The sequence below is a fragment of the Echinops telfairi genome, unplaced genomic scaffold (assembly GCF_000313985.2).
Source record: "Echinops telfairi isolate 266 unplaced genomic scaffold, ASM31398v2 ScPeMD7_7467;HRSCAF=8505_1, whole genome shotgun sequence".
Taxonomy (NCBI): Eukaryota; Metazoa; Chordata; class Mammalia; order Afrosoricida; family Tenrecidae; genus Echinops; species Echinops telfairi.
The window spans coordinates 23,152,156-23,164,318 of NW_022111368.1; the positions used below are offsets into that span (position 1 = coordinate 23,152,156).

The 12,163-nt window shown below is 44.6% G+C and overlaps 1 protein-coding gene across 1 annotated transcript in view; it reads right to left on the reverse strand.

The window, feature by feature from the left end:
* Positions 1-12,163, reverse strand: part of MAP4K4 (mitogen-activated protein kinase kinase kinase kinase 4) — a gene marked incomplete at its 5' end in the record, with an annotated part of 214,671 nt that overhangs the window by 104,641 nt on the left and 97,867 nt on the right. The window lies entirely within an intron of this gene.

Genomic DNA, 12,163 nt, shown 5'->3' on the forward strand with positions numbered 1-12,163 from the left:
TGTCAGAAAGGTGAGCATCACAGAATGCCAGGTTGTTAGAACCAAGTGTGCTTGCATTGAGGGCTTGAGCAGAGGCTCAAAGTCCATCCACTACCTCAGTGTCGTGACATATAAATATATGTACTTACACCTACCTATATCCTTATCGGTATGTATTAATATATTTACATGCGGCTATAAATCTTAATGGGAGCAGACAGCTACATCTTTCTCCAACAGATAATGAACCAATGTCCTTCCGGTTAGCAGTCCAACACTTGGACTCAATGGCAGAGTTTGATTTTGACTGGGTTTGTGTGGCTCCTGTGGGAGAGGACTCTAAGAAGCTTGTGCCTGGTTTTCCCCAAACTGACTTTCCTCCGTGAGCCTTTTCTCTTTGATTTGCATCATCTCACTGTAACAATCCCAACTGGGAATGCAACTACACCCTGAGTCCTCAGAGTTCTACCGGCAACTCATGGAAGCTTGGGGTGGACGTGCAAGTACCAACTCAATATCCTTCTCAACCTACTAGGCAGGGAAGCAAGAAGCGCAGTCAAGGTGAAAGATAACAACTGCAGTTGGAGGCCAAAACCCAAAACAAGCTAGGAATGTTGGGGAAGATAGGAAAAGACCAGAGCACACTTTTTTAAAAAATTAAAATGCAAACATGTCAGTGGTGGCTCTTATCCAGAATACTCCCAAGGCAAACTGCTCGTGCTAAAACTACTTAAAATGTCAATCAAAACCTAGCTCCAGGCCATCGTGTCGATGCTGACCCATAGCGCCTCTGAAGGGCAGGGAAGCGCTGCCCCCCTGAGTTTCCAAGACTGTAACTCTTGACAGGAGTAGGAAGTCCCATCTTTCTCCCATGGCGGCTGATGTTTTTGAACTGCTGACCTTGCAGTTAGCAACCCACCACATATTTCACTACACTGGGGTGGGGGGGTGGGTGGGAATCACCACCATTGATGCCAAGTATAGCATCATGGATCCTTTTTTTTTTTTTAAACATTTTATTAGGGGCTCATATAACTGTTATCACAATCTATACACATATCAATTGTGTAAAGCGCATTTGTACATCATTCTCAAAACATTTTCTCTCCACTTAAACCCCCGACATTGGGACCTCATTTTTCCCCTCCCTCCCCAGCCCTTGATAGTTTATAAATTGGTATTTTGTCATATCTTACCCTGTCCCACGTCTCCCTTCATTCGCTTTTCGGTTGTCTGACCCCCAGGGAGGAGGTCACATATAGTTCCTTGTAATCGGTTCCATCTTTCCTACCCACTCTCCCTCTACCCTTCCAGTATCGCCACTCACACCACTGGTCCTGTAGGGATCATCCGCCCTGGATTCCCTGGATTTCCAGTTCCCATCTGTACCAGTGTACCTCCTCTGGTCTAGCCAGACTTGCAAGGTCTAATTCTAGTCATGGTAGTGGGAGCGGGGAGGAAACATTTAGGAACTAGAGGAAAGTTGTATTTCTCATCGTTGTTACATCGCACCCTGACTGGCTCATCTCCTCCCTGAGACCCCTCTGCAAGGGCATCTCCAGTGGCCTACTCATGGGCTTTGGGTCTCCACTCTGCACGCCCCCCATCATTCACTATGGTAAGATTTTTTTGTTCTGATGATGCTTTATACCTGATCCCTTCAATACCTTGTGGTTGCATAGGCTGGTGTGCTTCTTCCATGGGGGCTTTGTTGCTTCTGAGCTAGATGGCCGCTTGTTTACCTTCAAGCTTTTAAGACCCCAGACACTGTATCTTTTGATAGCCGGGCACCATCAGCTTTCTTCACCACATTTGCTTATGCACCCATTTGTCTTCAGTGATCCCTTCAACACCTCATGATCACACAGGTTGATATGTTGTTCCATGTGGGCTTTGTTGCTTCTGAGCTAGATGGCCGCTTGTTTACCTTCAAGCTTTTAAGACCCCAGACACTGTATCTTTTGATAGCCGGGCACCATCAGCTTTCTTCACCAGCATCATGGATCCTTAATATGGCAATTAGGGTTATGTAAAATTTGTTGGGTAGCTTTTATTCAGGTTCTCTGCATTCATGAAGTAATTGAATTAAGAATGTGGAAACTCCATCGGTCTGAGGAGTCCTCATTCACAATTACAAAGGGAGCGCCCTTTCACACCAAAGTCTACTTTACCAAGAGACCAAGAATAGCTCTGTCTACAGGGCAATTAGTCCTTATTCCCCAGCAGAAACAAGAATAGTACTTATCAAACTAAGAGTTTGGTGACTGTATAAATAAGTGTAACTTCTTGAGAAGCATTTTAAAAAAAGAAAAGAAACCTTGCCATATATGATCAGCATTTGCCGTTCCCTGTCCTAATGAAACCATTCTGTATCTGACCAGAGCAATCAGCACTTTATCATGTTTTCACAAGAATGATTGTGACATTTTTTCTCTAGTCTTTTAAAAATATTTATACTATTATTCAAAGTAGTAGAAAATGCATGTTTATAATTATAAAGCAGTGCAATTTTAAAATACTGGCACATGCATGTTAAAAGAAAAGGGGTGCTGCTCTTTGTCTCTTGTGCGTATGGTTTGCCAGCCAATGATCCTGAGACTGTTGGAAATTCTGCCTGGAAACTGCCTTCGTCTCAGAACGTTCTTCAGAAAGGCAGACCTAAGGGAGCACCGCCACAAGAGGGCTGTGAGAAGCCAGAGGGAAGGCTGTCAAAAACGTAGAGGGGCTGGCTCCCCACTGCACATCGTCTGATAGAGATGCAGTAAGTAGGAAATGGACATGTGGAAACTGCTTTCTGGTTAATAATTAAGACAAAGAAACAGCTCGTAGACAATACAAAATTAGTTGCCATGGGATACTTTTCCATTTTACAGAAGAGGAAAGTGAAGTTTTCGGATCTACCGTTTAATTCTAGGCTTTCAGCTAATAAAATATATAATTTGGTCATGGAGTTAGAGCTAGGGCATGACTGTTAAATAATGAGGCCGACTTTCTATGAAGCTCATCCACTAGAAACTTACATTGAAAACTATTATTGGCCTCGAATTTACATTGAGAAAAAAAATACTAAACTGTTTCATTTCCATGACAAATTTCAAAACAAGAAACAGAAAGGTTCTCATTTGCTGTAACCATTAATAATTTTTAGAGGCTCCTTTATTCATACTGTTTGCCTATTATACATTTCCTCTAAATGTCCAGAGATAAAATATCAACCCACCCCCCAAATGGACCAACCTAGTCAATAATTTAAACATTGAATATCTACTACCTATAAGGCACTGTAGCACATTAGAGGCAAGGATGGTGAGATTTCATCTCGCATACTTTGGACCTATCAAGAGAGACCAGTGCCGGGAGAAAGGCATCATGCTTGGTGAAGCAGCGGGGCAGCCAACGAGCGGAAGGCCCTCAGCAGGACGGACTGACCCTTGGCTGCAACAAAAGATCCAAGCATGGAAACAATTGTGAGGATGGCGCAGGAAGGAGCAGTGTTTCGATCTACTGTACCTAAGGGCACTAGGAGTTGGAACGGACTCAATGGCACATAACAGCAACCAAACAACCACCGTTACTACTTCAGAACCTACACATGGAGTACCCTACTGCTAAGTTTCTAAAATGGATTAGGATCCAAACCAAAAAAAGTCTATTCCCACTCATGACCCACGAAGCAGCTGGTGGTTTCAAACTGCTGGCCTTGAGGTGGACAGCCCGACACTGTGACCCAGGGCTCCTTGAACTAGGAGATACCATGGGACAATTAATGAAAGGTTTGGGGCACTATGCAGCCAACCAGATACAGGACATTGGGCAGGCAAATTCTATCTCTCAACTCCAACTGTTGCTAACCATAAATAAAAGGCAAGTCTATTTTTAAAAAAAATAACAACAAAATATGAGGTACACAACTAACCAGGTCTCGCTTTCCTGCTTATGTACTTAGTAATAGACAAAAATAAGCATTTTCATATTTTAAAACAGCCAGTTGTGTACCTAAGGAAGTTAGTACAAGCATATTTTATCTCTGTCCAAATCATACAAAATTAATTCTTAAAAAAATATCATTTACAATCACATGATCATCGCATAGCTACTTTAAAAATCTGTAGGTAAATTGTTGAGCAGCTCACCCATAACAGTATATTTCTGTTACTTGTTGCGACAGAGACAGTTGAATGCAGAAAAACAGAGAAACAAGTTTTTCTATCAGAAATCAACCTGGCTCAAAACTGGACTTAATTTTGTAAATTGCTTGTGTGATTCCTAATGCAGTGCCTGTCACTCTCTTTGTAAAAGATTGGACTACAATATATTACCATTAAATATCTAGTGCATTGAAAGTACATATCAGAAATAGTATATAACTTAATCTGGCTCATGTATAAAATTGTGTTTAGATGATGTAGCTTCAAGAAGTTTGTGGGAAAATTTCATTCCATTTTTCCAAGCCCCCTCACATTACTTTATCACAAGCATTCTGAACAGGGGTGATATAGCCCTCAGGGTATAAGGTTCTTACAGATGGATGGAAAATTTTTACTGTACTTTCAAAATCACACATATACTCCAAGTACTGTAACTAACACACATACACAAACACAGCCTATCTATGATACTGAAATTTCATTAAGGGGAGAGTAACTGGATTTGGGGGGGAGGGGGGTGTCCCTACAACAATTCCTTATGGAGCTAAAATATAGGGGAAGATTGAAAATTAGTGCTTTTTACTAGGAAGATAATAATGAACTTAAAAACAACCACCTCACTGTAATCGAGTTGATTATGATTCACAGCTACCCTTGTAGGACAGGGTAGAACTGCCCCTGTGAGTTTCCAAGAGCATTCTTTACAGGAATGGAAAGCCTCCTCTTTCTCCTGCAGAGCAGCTGTGTGGTTGCAAACTGCTGACCTTGCGGTTAGAAACTGAACAGGTAACCACCATGCCACCAGGCTCCACACAGTGAACAACTTATAATCCATTTCTCATTGATTTTTAAGAGCTTTCATACAGGGTTTTGCCTTGTAATGAGATCCCCCAAGTACAACTCGTGACCACTTATCAACCCATTAAAAGACTGAGTAAGGCAGGCGTCGTCCAACTGCAGCCCGCCGAGGACTTTTATCCGGCCCACCGGCTGTTTTTGCCCTGTTTTGTTTTTTACTTCAAAAAAAGATATGTGCAGTGTGCATAGGAATTTGTTCATAGTTTTTTTTTAAACTGTAGTCCGGCCCTCCGACGGGTCTGAGGGACAGTGAACTGGTCCCCTGTTTAAAAAGTTTGAAGACCCCTGGAGTAAGGAAACAATCAAAATTGGAAAGTTAAAATCTAAGATCAAGATCTTCTGAACTGGATTAAAGGTTATTTGAGGCAAGAAAATGCCAGGCAAAGAAATTTAGCATCCCCAAACTTGGCACATCACTTTCCTCTCATTAGCTTAGGGAGAAAGCAGTTCATTAAGAATCTGTGTGTAGAAACAAAAGGAGCAAACGGTAGAGAGCAGACGTGGATACGACAAAGAGAATGCCGTATGAGTAACACTGTCACAACCTGACATCTGAGCGCGATCCCACAGCTGCTCTGGCAGCTCCCCTGTATGATCGTGGGTGTCTTTCAGAGCCACAAAGGGGCCCCGGCACAGGTCCAGGGGAAATGCCCCCGGTGGCCTGGGACTGCATAGACCTGTACCAGCTGTAAGACCTGCACATCGCACTGCCTGCCTGGAACAACAGGGCACACAAGCACAGAGAGCTCGCCCTCCCGACCTTCGGTTCACATTTCCAGTCTAGACAAGAACAGCTCCTTCGTTACAACGTACTCTCTCCCACTGAAAAAGTGGTCACATGAAGACGTGAGGCATTTTATCTGTCCCTGGCTGGGCTTTGCTGCTGGCACATACTGGCTTTGTTCTCCCTGCTAGACAAAGCACACACCCCAGGCCACGAGAAAGGAAGTGCTACTCCGGCAGGCTGCTCAGACACCTGTGCCAGAGAGATGCGTGCGCCTGCAGCCACTTCTTGTGTGGCTCTTCCCTCTCCAGTTAGGTGACAGGCAGGAGCTAGGTTTGCACTTGACTGTTGCAAGCTGAAGCCAGGTGCTTACTTGGCTTGTACTCTCCTATCTGCCCAGAGCAGTTAGGACTATGGCAGGCACCCCATCAAAGTACTGACAGGCTCTGCATCCCAACAGGCATCAGGCCCAACATCTTCTTGCCTGTCAAAAAATACGCCTCCGTCACAAGTTCAGTCTTTGACACTAAAATGCAGAAGGCTGCTCTGACTGATAGCCTGAAAACAAAATTTACAGCAGCAGGATCCTTCCATACAGGTCCAGCTCAAATCAGCTCTTCAACCTAACTGCGCGGAGAACCATGTCTGGCATTACTGTGACTTGCACAATCAGGGCCCAAAGCTCTGGGTTCGAATGCTCATGGTATTTCATGAGAATTGTGGCCTAAGCAAAGGCTGTTACAGCATCTCTGAGCTGGCGTGGCCTCTCTCCTACGGTTGGAGTCAAGGAGAGATCTTCAAATTTGAGCATGCATCAAAATCCCCTGGAAGGTTTGTTCAAAACCAGAATCCTGGGTCCTGTTCCAGAGTTTCTGCAACCGAACCAGAAGCTTTGCTTTTTGGACACATCCCCTATTGCGGCTGGTCCAGAGAACCGATTTTAAGAACCACTGGTTTAGTCATCTTGTGCCAGAGGTCACGTGCAGGCAAAATCACTAGATAGATCAGCGGGGAGAATGGACTTCAAGGAGCTCCCCTCCCACTCGGGGGCTCTGGTGGGACACAGGAGCGAGGGGTGGTTCCTAGAGAGCTCTTTTATCTCCGTTTGACATGTAAAACACACATGATTCATGTTTCTCTGTTCCACATTAGTCTGAGAATGTCTAAGCTTTGCTTTCATACAGTGCATACCAAACACAAATATGAGCACTGGACGTGCAGATCGAAACTTGAGATAAGGTGGTCTTATCTGCTACAGGAGCCCTGGGAGGACATTGGCTTACATGCCGGGCAGCTAACAGGGAAGCAGTTTGAACCTTTCAGTTGCTACCTGGGAGAAAGATGAGGCTTTCTACTCTTAATTATTTACCATCGTGGAAAACCACAGTGTAAGTTCTACGCTTGTCCTGCAGGGTCACTGATTTGTATGTAACAGACTCGATGGCAGTGCATTCATCCGATCGTGCATCCATCTGTCTGTCTAGATCAGTGGATCTCAGCCCTCCTAATGCTGTGACCCTTTAATACAGTCCCTCATGTTGTGGTGGTCCCCCAACCATAAAACTGTTTTCGTTGCTACTTCATAACTGAAATATAAGAAATAGATCATTGAGCCAAAGAGTTTAGAAATTGTTTTTCCAAATGAATACTTTTTCCTCATAGTCTTGACTTTATGAGATATGAACATGAGTTACATCTTCGAATATTCTATTACAACAAAAGGAAAGAGGAAATCCTACTGTGACTGTTAAGGTTTTGTGTGGACTGGGTCAGGATTCCCAGTAGTTTGCCAGTTAAGACCTCATTATTTCCATTGATGAGCTCTTCACATAATGTATTCACCTCCACTATGAGATATTTTATGAACAGCCAATCAACTGAGGGATTATTTCCTAGTAGATGTGGCCTGCTTTAAATGTAAATGGATATAGTGGAAAGTTTGCCTTCTAGCAGTCTATTCTACATCTGGCTGGTTGGCCTCTGTGGGTCTTTGGACTTGAGCCAAAGAACACTTGCCATGCTGTGAGCTGTCAGTAGCCTGCTATCTTACCTGTCAACCGTGGCTGCATTGGCTTCTGCAACCACAACCCTGCAAGTCTGCTGGTGGCTTTGGACTCCAGCCCCACAGCTTCACGAGTCAGGAGACCTTCCCACCTAATACCTGGCCCATGGAATCGGAACTTCCCAGACTTGGAACTTGCGTGTTTCTACAACTGTGCAAACCATTTCCCTGATATAAACCTCTGTGTATTTACACACATATGGAAGCGTCACTGGCTTTGCCTTTCTAGAGACGCCAACCTAATACACCTATGAATTAATACAAATAAAGCCACTGAAAGTAGCTACTTATCCACTTGATACATCATACAAAGAGAATTCAAGAAACTTCTGAACATATATTATGACTGTAAATCCTACAAAAAGATTGTCAGCGGTACTTTAAAAGTTCATTACATGCCTACTATAAGTAACAACATTTTAACTTTAATCCTAAAATGATTGTATATCCATTGAAGAATAAAGTAAATATGTAAGTAAATGTATTATTTTATTTAAAAATAAAACAATTTCCAGTCTCAGAAATTATGTTATATAAGGGAAAATTCTGATTTTTATTTTAAAAAATAAATTTCCTAGCTTTGCCCACTGACGGGACTAGCACCCTAGAAACAATGCGCATATTTACCAATTCAGACACTGGTCTCTAAAGATAGTCAAGAGTCCTTAGGGGAATCGACTCCAAGTGCTGGCAGGTCAGTTTCTAACACGTAGTTGTGCCAGAAAACAGGGAAGTACTCAAAGCCAATAGGGGTCAGGGCGAAAAGATAGAGACACCAGTGTGAAAAAAACCCCAGTGGTTTTATTTGACCCAATATGACCTGCTGATGATAACAGAAAATGAGTACATGAAAGCATCCTTGTCTATAGTTAAACCAAGAGAAAATACAGAGGCGTGATTAGATGAGACAGGAAACTTCTTTACACACCCATGTTATTAAAGACAGAGGGCAGAATCTCAAAATCACCCCTCTGCAAAATCCAAAATAACGATTCAGGCAAGGGCCAAGCAAATCCATTAGCTGAAAGTCTACTGGTACACCTGATATTCACAAACTGGCTTCACTAATAAATGGAACAACCAGATTGACCTCTGCTGTGATGCAATTATGAAGTGCCCATGAGGCGGTGATGTCAGAAGTGTTCAATCTGCACCTGTCTCATTATCAACTGCTGCTACACCAAGGGCCACACATGGGTGGCTGTCACAACTTAATTGAATCACCGTATAGGAGGCTAGAAATCTGAATTCAGAGCACCAGCTCTAGGGAAAGGCTCGCTGTTGGCTCTGGGGAAAGACCCTGTCTCTTCAGCTTCTGCTTTCAGGTCCCTAGAGATCTTCCTGAGTCTTGGCATCTACTCTTACTCCAACAGGCTTACTCCAACTCCTTTACTTCTTTCAGTCTTTGCCTCCTTACAAGAGGCTGATCCAACATAACGTCCTACGCTAATCCGGCCTCGTTCACATAGCAAAGACAACCCGTTCCCAAATGGGATTCTACCCACTGGCAAAGAGGTTGGGATCCACAACAACTATTTTGGGGGTGGTCAAAATTCAACCCATGAAAGCACCGGAGCAAGTTTCTCAGCCGTGTTTCCAGTCTAAAGGAAACATGGGAGGAAGAAGTACAAGGTAAAGCACAACATGAAGCCATCTGTCGGCACATGGTTTTGCTCTTCGGCTTTGTGTACCTTGCATAGTCCACTTTTACAAACTGAAGGCCTGTGGCTCTTTGAAGCAAGCCTGTAAATGCCATTTTCCCACCAGTTATGTATTCACTTTGAGTCTCAGTGCCACATTTTAGTAATTCTCTTATTATTCCAAACATTTTCATAAAGCTACATTGAGTACTTACTATCGTGTAACTATGAAACGTTCATAGTTACTGAGAAACTCACAGAGGCAGTTCTACCCTGTCCTTTGGGGTCAGTGTGAGTCAGAATCAACTCAATGGCACGAAATATATATAATGTCATCAACTCCCTGGTTGTGAGGAACAGAAGGATTTCTCTTAAGTTGTCTCCCCAAAATACATGCCAGATTTAGCTTGAAAATGACTGTTCATTAGGCAGCGAAAATAGGTCAGAGGTTATTCTCTTTAACATCAGCCATCTAGAGTGGCCAGACTGTATAGTCTGACTCACCCCAAATAGGGCCCATTCCTTTTTGTTATTGTTCCCTCGAAGCAGTGCCCAAAGGCAAGCCCGGAACCACTCTAAGATGACTAGGTCATCCCCCTCCTATTGCTTGTATTGCCTATGTTGCAATCCCTCCCTATGACGAAGGTTGTTGTGAATTGTATTGCCCCTCTCTGTGAAGCATGATGCTGTGATGTATCCCCCCCAAAGTAGTATGATGCGTGGTTAGCAATAAATAAGGAGGCTCCCTGGTTTGTAGGAGGGTGGCTGGCCGAGGGTGGCTGGCAGAGGGCAGCTGAGGAAGGATGGCTGCTTCCTGTGAGGACAGCTCCCATGAGGGTGGTGGAAGAGAGGGCAGCTCCCGGAGGGAGGCGGCTCCTGCTCTGGCAGCCGGGTTCCCCCCACGAGGACCACCAAGCGGGGCGGGGGTGAGCAATGCTACCATGTAATATGTCTGACTGTATTATTGTATTATCTCTCATGCTCTCGATGACTCTAATGTAACACTTATATATCTCAACCGTACAATTGTACTTACTGAACCTGTGAGTAGTAGTAGTATTAGCGGTGGGGGCTGGCCCCTCATCCTCCTCCCCCCCACCCTCCGCCACTTTTAATTTAATACTACAAATGGCGCCCCATGTTGCGCGCCATTTGTAGTATTAAATTAAAAGTGGTAGGGGGGGTGGCCAGCCCCATCTGCTGCTAGAACTCACTGGTTCAGTAATACTATTTCTGGGTTCAGTAATGCACAATTGTACAGTTGAGATATGTAAGTATTGTATTAAAGTCATCAAGAGCATGGGAGATATTACAATAATACAGTCAGACATATTACAGGGTAGCATTGCTCACCTCAGTCCAGCTTGGTGGTCCACGTGGAGAGAGGGGGAAGGGAAGGAGGGTAAGGGAACAAGGGAGAGGGGAGTGCCCAGGGAGTGAGCAGCAAGGAGCTCAGAGTCAGAGAGATCTATATTGCTGACTCACGCCTATATACCTTTTGGGGGCAAGCCAGCCCACTAATTACAGGTAGAGACATACATCGCAGGGAGGAGCTGCACTATAGGTTACACAGCAATGAGAGGGTGGTCTAGGGGGTGGTCTCTGGTTCTCCATAGGAACCATTATCAGTAGGGTGAAAACTCCTCCTACAGGGGCCTGCCCATTGTCCCCAGAGGCAGGGAGCAGGCCCAGCCCTGCAGTGGGATGAGACAGCAGTCTGGCAACTGATTGCCTTCAGGGGAGGGAATGCCTGCGCATTTAACCTCCCCCCATACCTGGTGGGATCTGCTGCAAGCCAAACTGTTACATGGGTAATGGTATCTCCTCAGGGGGTCTGGCTTACTCATTATTTAAATCAACAACGCTGGAGAGCCTCGCTTCCTTTCTGGCCTGGATCCCACCTCTGTTGCATCTACCTCTGGTTCTTGAACCTGCCATATTGCCTGCCAACCTCAGGAGCTATTGCCTGACGACCCTGCTGACTTTGGATTCGTTTGACTCTTCCAGCCACAGCCTGATCTGCTGGCATCCACCAGCCTGTGGTTTTCTGGCTTCTTCTTGCTTCCTGATCCAGCAGGCCCCAAGCAGCTGCTCGGTTCAGGAAAAGCCTCCAGCTTAACATCTGACCCATGGACTTGACCCGGACTGGCTTTACCCATTCTTACAACTATACGAGCCATTTTATTGATACTAGAGAGTCTCTCTCTTCCTATACCTATATAGGCATCATTGGTTTTGTATCTGTAGACAAGCAAGCCTAACACAGCTGTAAAATCTCCCTCCTGTCAGCTGTTTCCTCCTGCTCCCAGCCCACTACCATCAAGCCCATTCTCATTGCCACCAACCCTACATGAGAGAGTAGAATTGCACTGTGGGTTCCTGAGTATAAGTCTTACACAAACTGAAAGCCTCCTCCTTCTCCTGAGGAATGGCTGATGGCTTTGAACCTCAGACCTTGAAGTTAGCAGCCCAAAGCATAACTCACTACATCAGGCCTCCTTCCTGTCCCCTGGTCCCTCCCAAACCAGTGCCTGTGATTTTGTAATAAACAAGAGGTTCTTGGTACACAGGCATGCTTTCCAGGGTGCCAACTGCACCAGGTTTTCTCTCCATAATCAAAACATGCTCTGGTCCTGACTGCACCCCAAGCTATAGCAGAGGTCACTGTATGAAAATGGCTGAGTGGCGATACTGGGAGGGTAGAGAGAGAGTGGGTTGGAAAGAGGGAACCAATTACAAGGATCTATATGTG